Below are 10,767 nucleotides of genomic sequence, written 5' to 3'. Positions count from 1 at the left end.
GTTTTGGGTCATTGTCATGCTGGAATATCCATCCACGACCCATTTTCAATGCCCTGGCTGAGGGAAGGAGGTTCTCACCCAAGATTTGACGGTACATGGCCCCGTCCATTGTCCTTTTGATGCGGTGAAGTTGTCCTGTCCCCTTAGCAGAAAAACACCCCCAAAGCATAATGTTTCCACCTCCATGTTTGACGGTGGGAATGGTGTTCTTGGGGTCATAGGCAGCATTCCTCCTCCTCCAAACACGGCGAGTTAAGTTGATGCCAAAGAGCTCCATTTTGGTCTCATCTGACCACAACACTTTCACCCAGTTGTCCTCTGAATCATTCAGATGTTCATTGGCAAACTTCAGACGGGCATGTATATGTGCTTTCTTGAGCACGGGGACCTTGCGGGCGCTGCAGGATTTCAGTCCTTCATGGCGTAGTGTGTTACCAATTGTTTTCTTGGTGACTATGATCCCAGCTGCCTTGAGATCATTGACAAGATCCTCCCGTGTAGTTCTGGGCTGATTCCTCACCGTTCTCATGATCATTGCAACTCCACGAGGTGAGATCTTGCATGGAGCCCCAGGCCGAGGGAGATTGACAGTTCTTTTGTGTTTCTTCCATTTGCGAATAATCGCACCAACTGTTGTCGCCTTCTCACCAAGCTGCTTGGCGATGGTCTTGTAGCCCATTCCAGCCTTGTGTAGGTCTACAATCTTGTCCCTGACATCCTTGGAGAGCTCTGTGGTCTTGGCCGTGGTGGAGAGTTTGGAATCTGATTGATTGATTCCTTCTGTGGACAGGTGTCTTTTATGCAGGTAACAAACTGAGATTAGGAGCACTCCCTTTAAGAGTTTGCTCCTAATCTCAGCTCGTTACCTGTATAAAAGACAGAAATCTTTCTGATTGAGAGGGGGTCAAATACTTATTTCCCTCATTAAAATGCACCTGACCTAGAATACCACAATCAAATCCCGACCGTATTACCTCCCAAGACAATTCTCTTCGTTTATAGTCACAGCCGTGTATATTCCCCCTCAAGCTGATACCACGACAGCCCTCAAGGAACTACACTGGACTTTGTGAAAACTGGAAACCACATATCCTGAGGCCACACTTATTGTAGCTGGAGATTTTAACAAAGCAAATTTGAGGAAAACGCTACCAAAGTTCTATCACCACATTAAAACCTGTTGGGGATAGGGGGCAGTATTTGCACGGCCGGATAAAAAAACGTACCCGATTTAATCTGCTTACTACTCCTGCCCAGTAACTAGAATATGCATATAATTGTTTGATTTGGATAGAAAACACCCTAAAGTTTCTAAAACTGTTTGAATGGTGTCTGTGAGTATAACAGAACTCATATGGCAGTCAAAACCCTGAGACAAATCCTGACAGGAAACTGAAATCTGATGTGTGGATATCACTTCAAACATTTGCCATTGAAACACACAGGGGCTTGTGAATAATTTAGCACTTCCTATGGCTTCCACTAGATGTCCCCAGTCTTTACAAAGTGGTTTGAGTCTCCTACTATCAAAATTGACTGAAAGAGAGCCTGTTTATCTTGGTCACAGGGGATGGGCCATTACCATTGTGACGTCGGCGCCCATGGGTACTCTCCCTTTTCGAAACGTTTTGAAAGACAATGCAACCGTCCCAATGGAATATTATTGAAGCCCTGGTTGAGAAAGCCCCTAAAGATTTATGTTATACAACGTTTGACATGTTTGAACGAACTTAAATATTTTTTTTTTGCTCATTCCTGACGACAAGTCAGACGCACACGGTACATTTTCACTAGCCTTCGGAGCGCGCTAACACTATTGGGACATAAATTATTAACTTTTTTGAACAAAACTACATTTGTTATGGACCTGGGATTCCTAGAAGTGCCTTCTGATAAAGATAATCAAAGGTAAGGGATTATTTACAATAGTATTTTTGATGGTTGATCGTTCCAAGATGGCTCCAACATTTATAGCCTAGACTTTTTTTCTGGGCATACCACGTCGTTTATTGCAAAGTGTGATTTCCCAGTAAAGTTATTTTTAAATCTGGCAAAGAGATGGCATTCAAGACATGTTAATCTATAAGTCTTTGAATGACAATATTACATTTTAACAATGTTTTCGAATAGTAATTTTGTAAATTGTAGCGCTTATTCATCGGAAGCATTTGAGGGAAAAGATTTTCTGAACGTCATGCGCCGATGTAAAATGCTGTTTTTATATATAAATATGAACTTTATCGAACAAAAAATGCATGTGTTGTGTAACATGATGTCCTAGGAGTGTCATCTGATGAAGGTTGTCAAAGGTTAGTGCTGCATTTAGCTGTGTTTTGGGTATTTGTGATGCATGCTAGTTGCTTTGAAAATGGCTGTGTGATTATTTCTGGCTGGGTACTCTGCTGACATAATCTAATGTTTTGCTTTTGCTGTAAAGCCTTTTTGAAATCGGACAACGTGGTTCGATTCAGGAGAGGTGTATCTATAAAACGGTGTAAAATAGTCATATGTTTGAGAAATTTAAGTTATAGCATTTATGAGGTTTTGCATTTAGCGCGACGCGATTCCACTGGCTGTTGATTAGGGTGGAACGCAAGCGTCCCACTGGCCCAGACAGGTTAACTATAGTACTCGCGGTGCTAAAATGCTTGACCACTGTTACTCCACCTTCCAGGATGCCTACAAGGCCCTCCCCCGTCCTCGCTTCGGAAAATCAGAACATGACTCCATTTTGCTCCTCCTTTCCTATAGGCAGAAACTCAAACAGGAAGTACTCATGCTAAGATCTATTCAACACTGGTCTGACCAATCGGAATCCATGATTCAAGATTGTTTTGATCACGTGGACTGGGATATGTTCCGGGGTAGCTTCTGAGATTAACATTTACTTATACACGGACACAGTGACTGAGTTTATAAGGAAGTGCATTGGAGATGTTGTACCCACTGTGACTATTAAAACCTACCCTAACCGGAAACTGTGGATAGATGGCAGCATTTTCGCAAAACTGAAAGCGCAAACCACTGTATACAACCATGGAAAGATGACTGGGAATATGGCCAAATATAAACAGTGTAGTTATTCCCTCCGCAAGGCAATCAAACAAGCAAAATGTCAGTATAGGGACAATGTGGAGTCGCAATTCAATTGCTCAGACACAAGACGTATGTGGCAGGGTCTACAGGCAATTACGGACTACAAAAAGAAAACCAGCCACATCACGGACACCGACGTCTTGCTTCCAGACAAACTAAAACAACTTCTTTGACCACTTTGAGGATAATACAGTGCCACCGACACAGCCCGCTACCAAGGACTGTGGGGCCCCCCTCTCTTTCTCCGTGGCCAACGTGAGTAAGACATTTAAACGTGTTAACCCTTGCAAGGCTGCCGGCCCAGACGGCATCCCTAGCCGTGTCCTCAGACCATGCTCAGACCATCTGGCTGGTGTGTTTACGGACATATTCAATCTCTCCCTATCCCAGTATGCTGTCCCCACATGCTTCAAGATGGCCACCACAATCCCATCTGAACAAGAGGAATACCTATGTAAGAATGCTGTTCATTGACTAAAGCTCAGCCTTCAACACCATAGTACCCTCCAAGCTCATCATTAAGCTTGGGGACCCGGGGTCTGAACACCGCCCTGTGCCACTGGGTGCTGGACTTCCTGACGGGCTGCCCCCCATGTGGTGAAGGTAAGAAACAACACCTCCACTTTGCTGATTCTCAACGCAGGGGCCCCATAAGGGTGTGTGCTCAGCCCCCTCCTGTACTCCCTGTTCCCCCATGACTGCGTGGCCAAGCACGCCTCCAACTCAATCATCAAGTTTGCAGACGACACAACAGTAGTAGGCCTGATTACCAGCAATGACGAGACAGCTTTCAGGGAGGAGGTGAGGGCCCTGGTGGAGTGGTGCCAGGAAAATACGTCAACAAAACAAAGAAGCTAATCATGGACTTCAGGAAACAGCAGAAGGAGCACAACCCTATCCACATCGACGGGACCGCAGTAGAGAAGGTGAAAAGCTTCAAGATCCTCGCCGTACACATCACTGACAATTTGAAATGATCCACCCACACAGACAGTGTGGTGAAGAAGGCGCAACATTTCATATTTTTTATTTAACCTTTATTTAACTAGGCAAGCCAGTAAAAAACAAATGATCATTTACAATGACGGCCTACCAGAAGGCAGAAAGCCTCCAGCGGGGACGAGGGCTGGGATTAAAAATAAAAAATGAAATAAAAATATAGGACAAAACACACATCACAACAAGAGAGACACCATAACACAACATAAAGAGAGACCTAAGACAACAACATAGTATGGCAGCAACACATGACAATACAGCATGGTAGCATCACAAAATGACAACAACATGGTATCAACACAACTTGGCAGCAGTACAACATGGTAGCAGCACAAAACATGGTACAAACATTATTGGGCACAGACAACAGCACAAGGGCAAGAAGGTAGAGACATCACGTGAAGCAGCCACAGCTGTCAGTAAGAGTGTCCATGATTGAGTCTTTGAATGAAGAGATGGAGATAAAACTGTCCAGTTTGAGTGTTTTTTGCAGCTCGTTCCAGTCGCTAGCTGCAGCGAACTGAAAAGAGGAGCGACCCAGGGATGTGTGTGCTTTGGGGACCTTTATCAGAATTTGACTGGCAGAACAGGTGTTGTATGTGGAGGATGAGGGCCGCAGTAGGTATCTCAGATGGGGGAGTGAGGCCTAAGAGGGTTTTATAAATAAGCATCAACCAGTGGGTCTTGCGACGTGCATACAGAGATGACCCATTTACAGAGGAGTATAGAGTGTAGTGATGTGTCCTATAAGGAGCATTGGTGGCAAATCTGATGGCTGAATGGTAAAGTACATCTAGCCGCTCGAGAGCACCCTTACCTGCCGATCTATAAATTACGTCTCCATAATCTAGCATGGGTAGGATGGTCATCTGAATCAGGGTTAGTTTGGAAGCTGTGGTGAAAGAGGAGTGATTACGATAGAGGAAACCAAGTCTAGATTTAAACTTAGCCTGCAGCTTTGATTTGTGCTGAGAGAAGGACAATGTACCATCTAGCCATACTCCCAAGTACTTGTATGAGGTGACTACCTCAAGCTCTAAACCCTCAGAGGTAGTAATCACACCAGTGGGGAGAGGGGCATTCTTCTTACCAAACCACATGACCTTTGTTTTGGAGGTGTTCTAAACAAGGTTAAGGGCAGAGAAAACTTATTGGACAGTAAGAAAGCTTTGTTGTAGAGCGTTTAACACAAAATCCGGGGAGGGGACAGCTGAGTATAAGACGGTATAATCTGCATATAAATGGATGAGAGAGCTTCATACTGCTTGAGCTATGTTGTTGATGTAAATTGAGAAGAGTGTGGGGCCTAGGATCGAGCCTTGGGGTACTCCCTTGGTGACAGGCAGTGGCTGAGACAGCAGATTTTCTGACTTTATACACTGCACTCTTTGAGAAAGGTAGTTAGCAAACCAGGCCAAAGAGACACAAATACTCCTTAGCCGGCCCACAAGAATGGAATGGTCAACCGTATCAAAAGCTTTGGCCAAGACAATAAAAATAGCTGCACAACATTGCATAAAATCAAGGGCAATGGTGACATCATTTAGGACCTTTAAGGTTGCAGTGACACATCCATAATCTGAGCTGAAACCGGATTGCATACCCGAGAGAATACTATAGACTTCAAGAAAGTCAGTCAGTTGATTATTGACAAGTTTTTCAACACTTTTGATAAACAGGGCAAAATAGAAATTGGCCTTTAACATTTAGGATCAGCTTTATCTCTCCCTTTAAATAAAGGATGCGCCATGGCTGCCTTCCAAGCAATGGGAACCTCCCAAGAGAGTAGAGACAGGTTAAAAAGGTCAGAGATGGGCTTGGCGATGATAGGGGCAGAAACCTTAAAGAAGCACGGTTTTCAATGTCTTCCAATAACTCAAGAACAGCCATGGCTACCTTTTTCTAATTTGACACACTATTTATAGAACATCACATCCTGTTTTTAATTCAAAACACCTTGCGTTTGGCTATTAATTCCTCTCACCTTTAATGGATAATTCCTAACAACTTGTTCATAAAGCTAATGTAAAGTTCACCACAGGCGTGGACGCGTATGGGTCCCAAACTGCAAAACCCCTACATAACCAGCAGGAAAATCACTTACGTCAAGTCTAGACTTTGCGTAGAGATAAGCACATTTCCAAGTCAAAGTAAGGTTTTATAAATAACTACTTATATGTGGTTTTCTGCGGAAGTCACACTTACGATAAATTTTGATCATAAGTCCGTTTTAAAAATTAGACCCTTTCTTTTAGAAGGGAGAGAGTTTTCAGAGACCGGAATGACTTTTTTGCGCATGATGATCCATGGCTTTTAAGTCGCTGTGGTCTCTCAAGAAGTGGTCTGTCAGATTTTTGCACGGATTTAGCCCCTAATCTAAATCCGTGCTGTATTCATGCCATACCCTATCTGTCCAAGTGCTGTCCACTCTGGGATTCCTCACTACTGGGACATTCCAGAGGGAAATTTACAGAGGCCAGATCATGAAGGAAGGCTTGCTCATTAAAGTTTTTTACAAAGCGTCTATGACAAGTCAAGAACGGTCATTTCACTGAGCAGCCATTACGAACACAGGCTGTAAAACAGTGATTTTAATTTTTTCACCTTTATTTAACTAGGCAAGTCAGTTAAGAACAAATTCTTATTTCCAATGACGGCCTAGGAACAGTGGGTTAACTGCCTTGTTCAGGGGCAGAACGACAGATTTTTACCTTGTCAGCTCGGTGATTCAAAACAGTGATCACTAAGATCATTACAGAAAACACCAGACTGATACCTATCAGGATTATTTGTAAGGATAACACCAAGGAAAGTAGCCTTTTCTGGGTGTTTGGAGTCATAGCTTGTGGGATTGGTTATAATCTGAGAAAGATTTAGGGAGTCCCATTGCTTTAAGACATGGTCAGGTGGTTTAAGCATGTCCCAGTTTAGGTCACCTAGCAGGACAAATTCAGACTTAGTATAAGGAGCCAGGAGAGAGTTAGGGTATTTAGGGTACAGGCCGGTGCTTATGGTGGCCGATAACACCCAGCAACAGTCAACAAAGAGTTATTGGAAAGTTTAATGCGTAAAACCAGCGAATCAAATTGTTTGGGGACAGACTTGGTGGAGACAACCGAGCACTGAAGTTGATCCTTGGTAAAGATTGCCACTCCCCCACCTTTGGAAGATCTGTCTTGCCGAAAAAGGTTATAACCAGAAAGGTCAACATGTCACGGCTGTCTAGGACCAGTGGAGATGTGGAATCAGGAGCAGGAGACAGAGGGCCGGAGCAACTGTGTTTTAATAATAATAGCAAACGCAATAGCCGTAGGGCACAGGGCGCGTGGCGAAGTCCGCCAGGGGAAAACACATTCCCAAAATAAGCGCACTGAAATATAATGTACAATAACAGCTTATACTCGCAACTGTCCTGAGTGGACAATAAACAATCCCGCACGAGAACCCCAACTGAAAATACACACTAAATAACCCCCCACTAATGACAAACACAAAACAGGTGCGGGATAGACAGACAAAACCAAAAGACACAGAAACAACGATCGGTGGCAGCTAATAGGCCGGCGACGACGACCGCCGAGCGCCGCCCGACACCTTCGTTAGATACTGTGACACAACATCAGTGTTCCAAACACTCTTTCTTAACACAATCTCAGTAATGACCAACACATCTGCGTTGGAGTTGTGAACCCACACTTTCAATTTATACATTTTAGGTAATAAGCTTCTAGTGTTAATGTATAGAAAACCCAGGTTTTTACAAGAGCAGAAATCAGTAAAGCAGATATCAGAACACAAATCAGAATTTGGGCTCGCAACAGTAGATATGCCATGATGTACATGCACATTTCCAGATATAATCAGCAGTAATACCATCAGGGCACGGCAGAGGACAGGGAGAGCTCTGCAGTGTTCATTTATAACATTTGCATGTGCATTAGATGGCAACAAGATCATATTGTACAGCAATTTCTGTATGTATTTTTGTGAACTGTTAGATACTAATGCACTGTTGGGGCTAGGAACACAAGCATTTTACTACACCCACAATAACATCTGGTAAATATGTGTATGTGACCAATAAAATTTGATTTGATTTGAATGAAGGGGGTTATTGAGGAGAGAAGCATACTCCTCTGTTTGCCTATTAACGAATTGATACTCTCCTACATATAAAATCAAATTGTATTTGTCACATGCGCCGAATACAACAGGTGCGGACCTTACAGTGAAATGATTACTTACAAGTCCTTAACCAACAATGCAGTTCAAGAATGTCAGAATGGTGACCACTTATCGGTTTCCGGGTCACGGAGGACAGAGGAGTCAAGGAGAGGACAGACTTTTTCCCCAATTGAGAATCTCCCTTAGGATTAAGTCACTTGTGCTGCTCGCACATTGAAATCCACAGGTTTTAAAGCCTTGTTCACATTGGCAGTTTGAAGTGACTCAAATCACCTTCATAGGTGGTTTAAAGTCAGATACAAATCTAATTCCCAGCCATGCGGCACAGTCAAATCTGATTTATTTGCCCTCTACCGGTTTATACACTGTTATTTGGAATATCTTGTTGCTTGCTAGCTACTCTGTTGACAGTTTGACAAGAACATGTGGTATCTTGTTAATATTTTTACAAACAAATGAGTGAATGTGCTAGAAAGCTAATCAGCTACCTAGCTTGCTAGGTGACTGATGTGGCTAGCCAAAAAGGAGTCGTTTTGAAAGATCATATTATCCTTTGAGGCTTTAAAAGTGTTCCTACACTATGATTTTGAACATTCAAAGCAACTGGGAAACATCAATGACAGTCATTGTTTCTACCTTAGCTTGCTACATAACTTCTGAGTGATAGGAAGCATGAGCACCACCACCAATAAACCTACCCCACAGCACACACACCCGTAGTTCCTATGACAACTAGCATGGCCATGTCAGCAAATGACGGCTGTCTGACCACACACAAATCCAATTTGGTCACATGTAACTTGCTGTTTGGACAGTCAGTATTCCAAAACGGATTGATTTGAGCATTAAGGCCTGCGGTATGAACAATGCTTAAGTGTTATGCTAGAGATGGTGATGGACTGAGAGATCAGCCAATGAAAATCAAGTGGGGGTTTTCCCGTGCCTGCCATACTGGGAATGTTATCTTATGTCCTGGGAATGTTCTTGGTTTGTTGGGAAGACACTTGTCTTCAACTGTAGGCATGATGTGAATATCGACAAGATGTCATTTTTGGGCTGCCTAAATCTTTTTTTTTTTTTGCAGGAACCTCAAGTTTCACATCAGTAAGATCAGTGCCAACTTTAAAGAAAAGTTCCAATCCAAAGAATAGAATATCATGTTTATTGACAGAAAAAACTTTACAGATGAAAGACTACCTTGAGAAAGCACATACAGTACTTTCAATGAACAAATATGCAAAATGTAACAATCTTTATCAGATGTAACAATAGCGTTTCACCCAAAAACTGACAACCATCATCAATTATGCTCGAGAAGCCGGAATTTGGATGATATATTTGCCTGGGTGGTGTTCGTCGAGGGCCGGCAAACCTTGCCAATATATCCTCCAAACATCGACTTCCAAGGCATTATTGCTTTTATTCAACGGGATACCAACATATTCAAATAATGATTGACATATTTGCTGAATTTATTCATACTATTTCATCCTTTCACAAGATGTAGTCCCGACACAAATATAGGGCTGCTAGCCAAGCTGGCTGGTCGTCTGTTCTATGGGTTCGGTTGCCAGAAACGCGACACAGTCGTACAGTCTTTTTGTTCTTTATCTACGGACACGACCCAGTCGTTCGTTCTAAATGTACCATTGCCATACTGGCTGGCAACGTTCTTATCCCTTGCTTGCTAGCTAGCCAACTACGGCTAATTTACAGCCACGTGCAACAGTGCAGCCAGAATAACAATAGAGTAGCTGTATTTGCATTTGTTTAAGCTGTTTTCTACTGACATTTATTTGGTACGTCCATAACAATGAACTAATCATGCGCAATTCCACCTGGCATAAAATATGTGCTCTCTCGTCAAGACACTGTTGTTCGAGAGCTAGCCAACAACACAGCTAACACAATCATTTCAAATTGAAGCTGGAAAGACTGCAAAATAGCTACAGTTAATTTTGTTTTACCTGTTTTCTATTGATAGTTCTTTGTATATATCCATAAAAATTATGCTGATTCATGATTTCAACTGGCTGAGAAAAGTTGCCTACCTGTCTGTCTCATCCCGACTCCTGACACATTCATTACTATGGGACAGCTGGAGATCGGATTTGAATATTGAAACAATTTTGCAAATGTCGGAACAGACAGACAGCGAGGTTATTACAATTTAGTTTAAAACTAAATGTTAGTTTAAAAGAAATGTGAGATAATGTCTAAATGCTTTTTATAGTGGAGATAAAGTTTATACATTGCCTGGCTGGGCTGATTAGACAGTGGATTGCGCAGTCAGATAGAAAAGAGTAAATAGGCATTTTAACGTCATAGATTTAGCTGGTGGTAACTTGTGGAATAGGCACAGGCTGGAATGCAGTTTTAACCAATCAGCATTCAGGATAAGACCCACCCGTTGTATAATTATCAACAACTACTTGAAATGTGAGAAGATATCCCAATACAATGACATTAAACTTGCTAAAGCAAAAC

The sequence above is a fragment of the Salmo salar genome, chromosome ssa27 (genome assembly GCF_905237065.1).
Source record: "Salmo salar chromosome ssa27, Ssal_v3.1, whole genome shotgun sequence".
Taxonomy (NCBI): domain Eukaryota; kingdom Metazoa; phylum Chordata; class Actinopteri; order Salmoniformes; family Salmonidae; genus Salmo; species Salmo salar.
Note: the sequence above shows the minus strand (reverse complement) of the source record.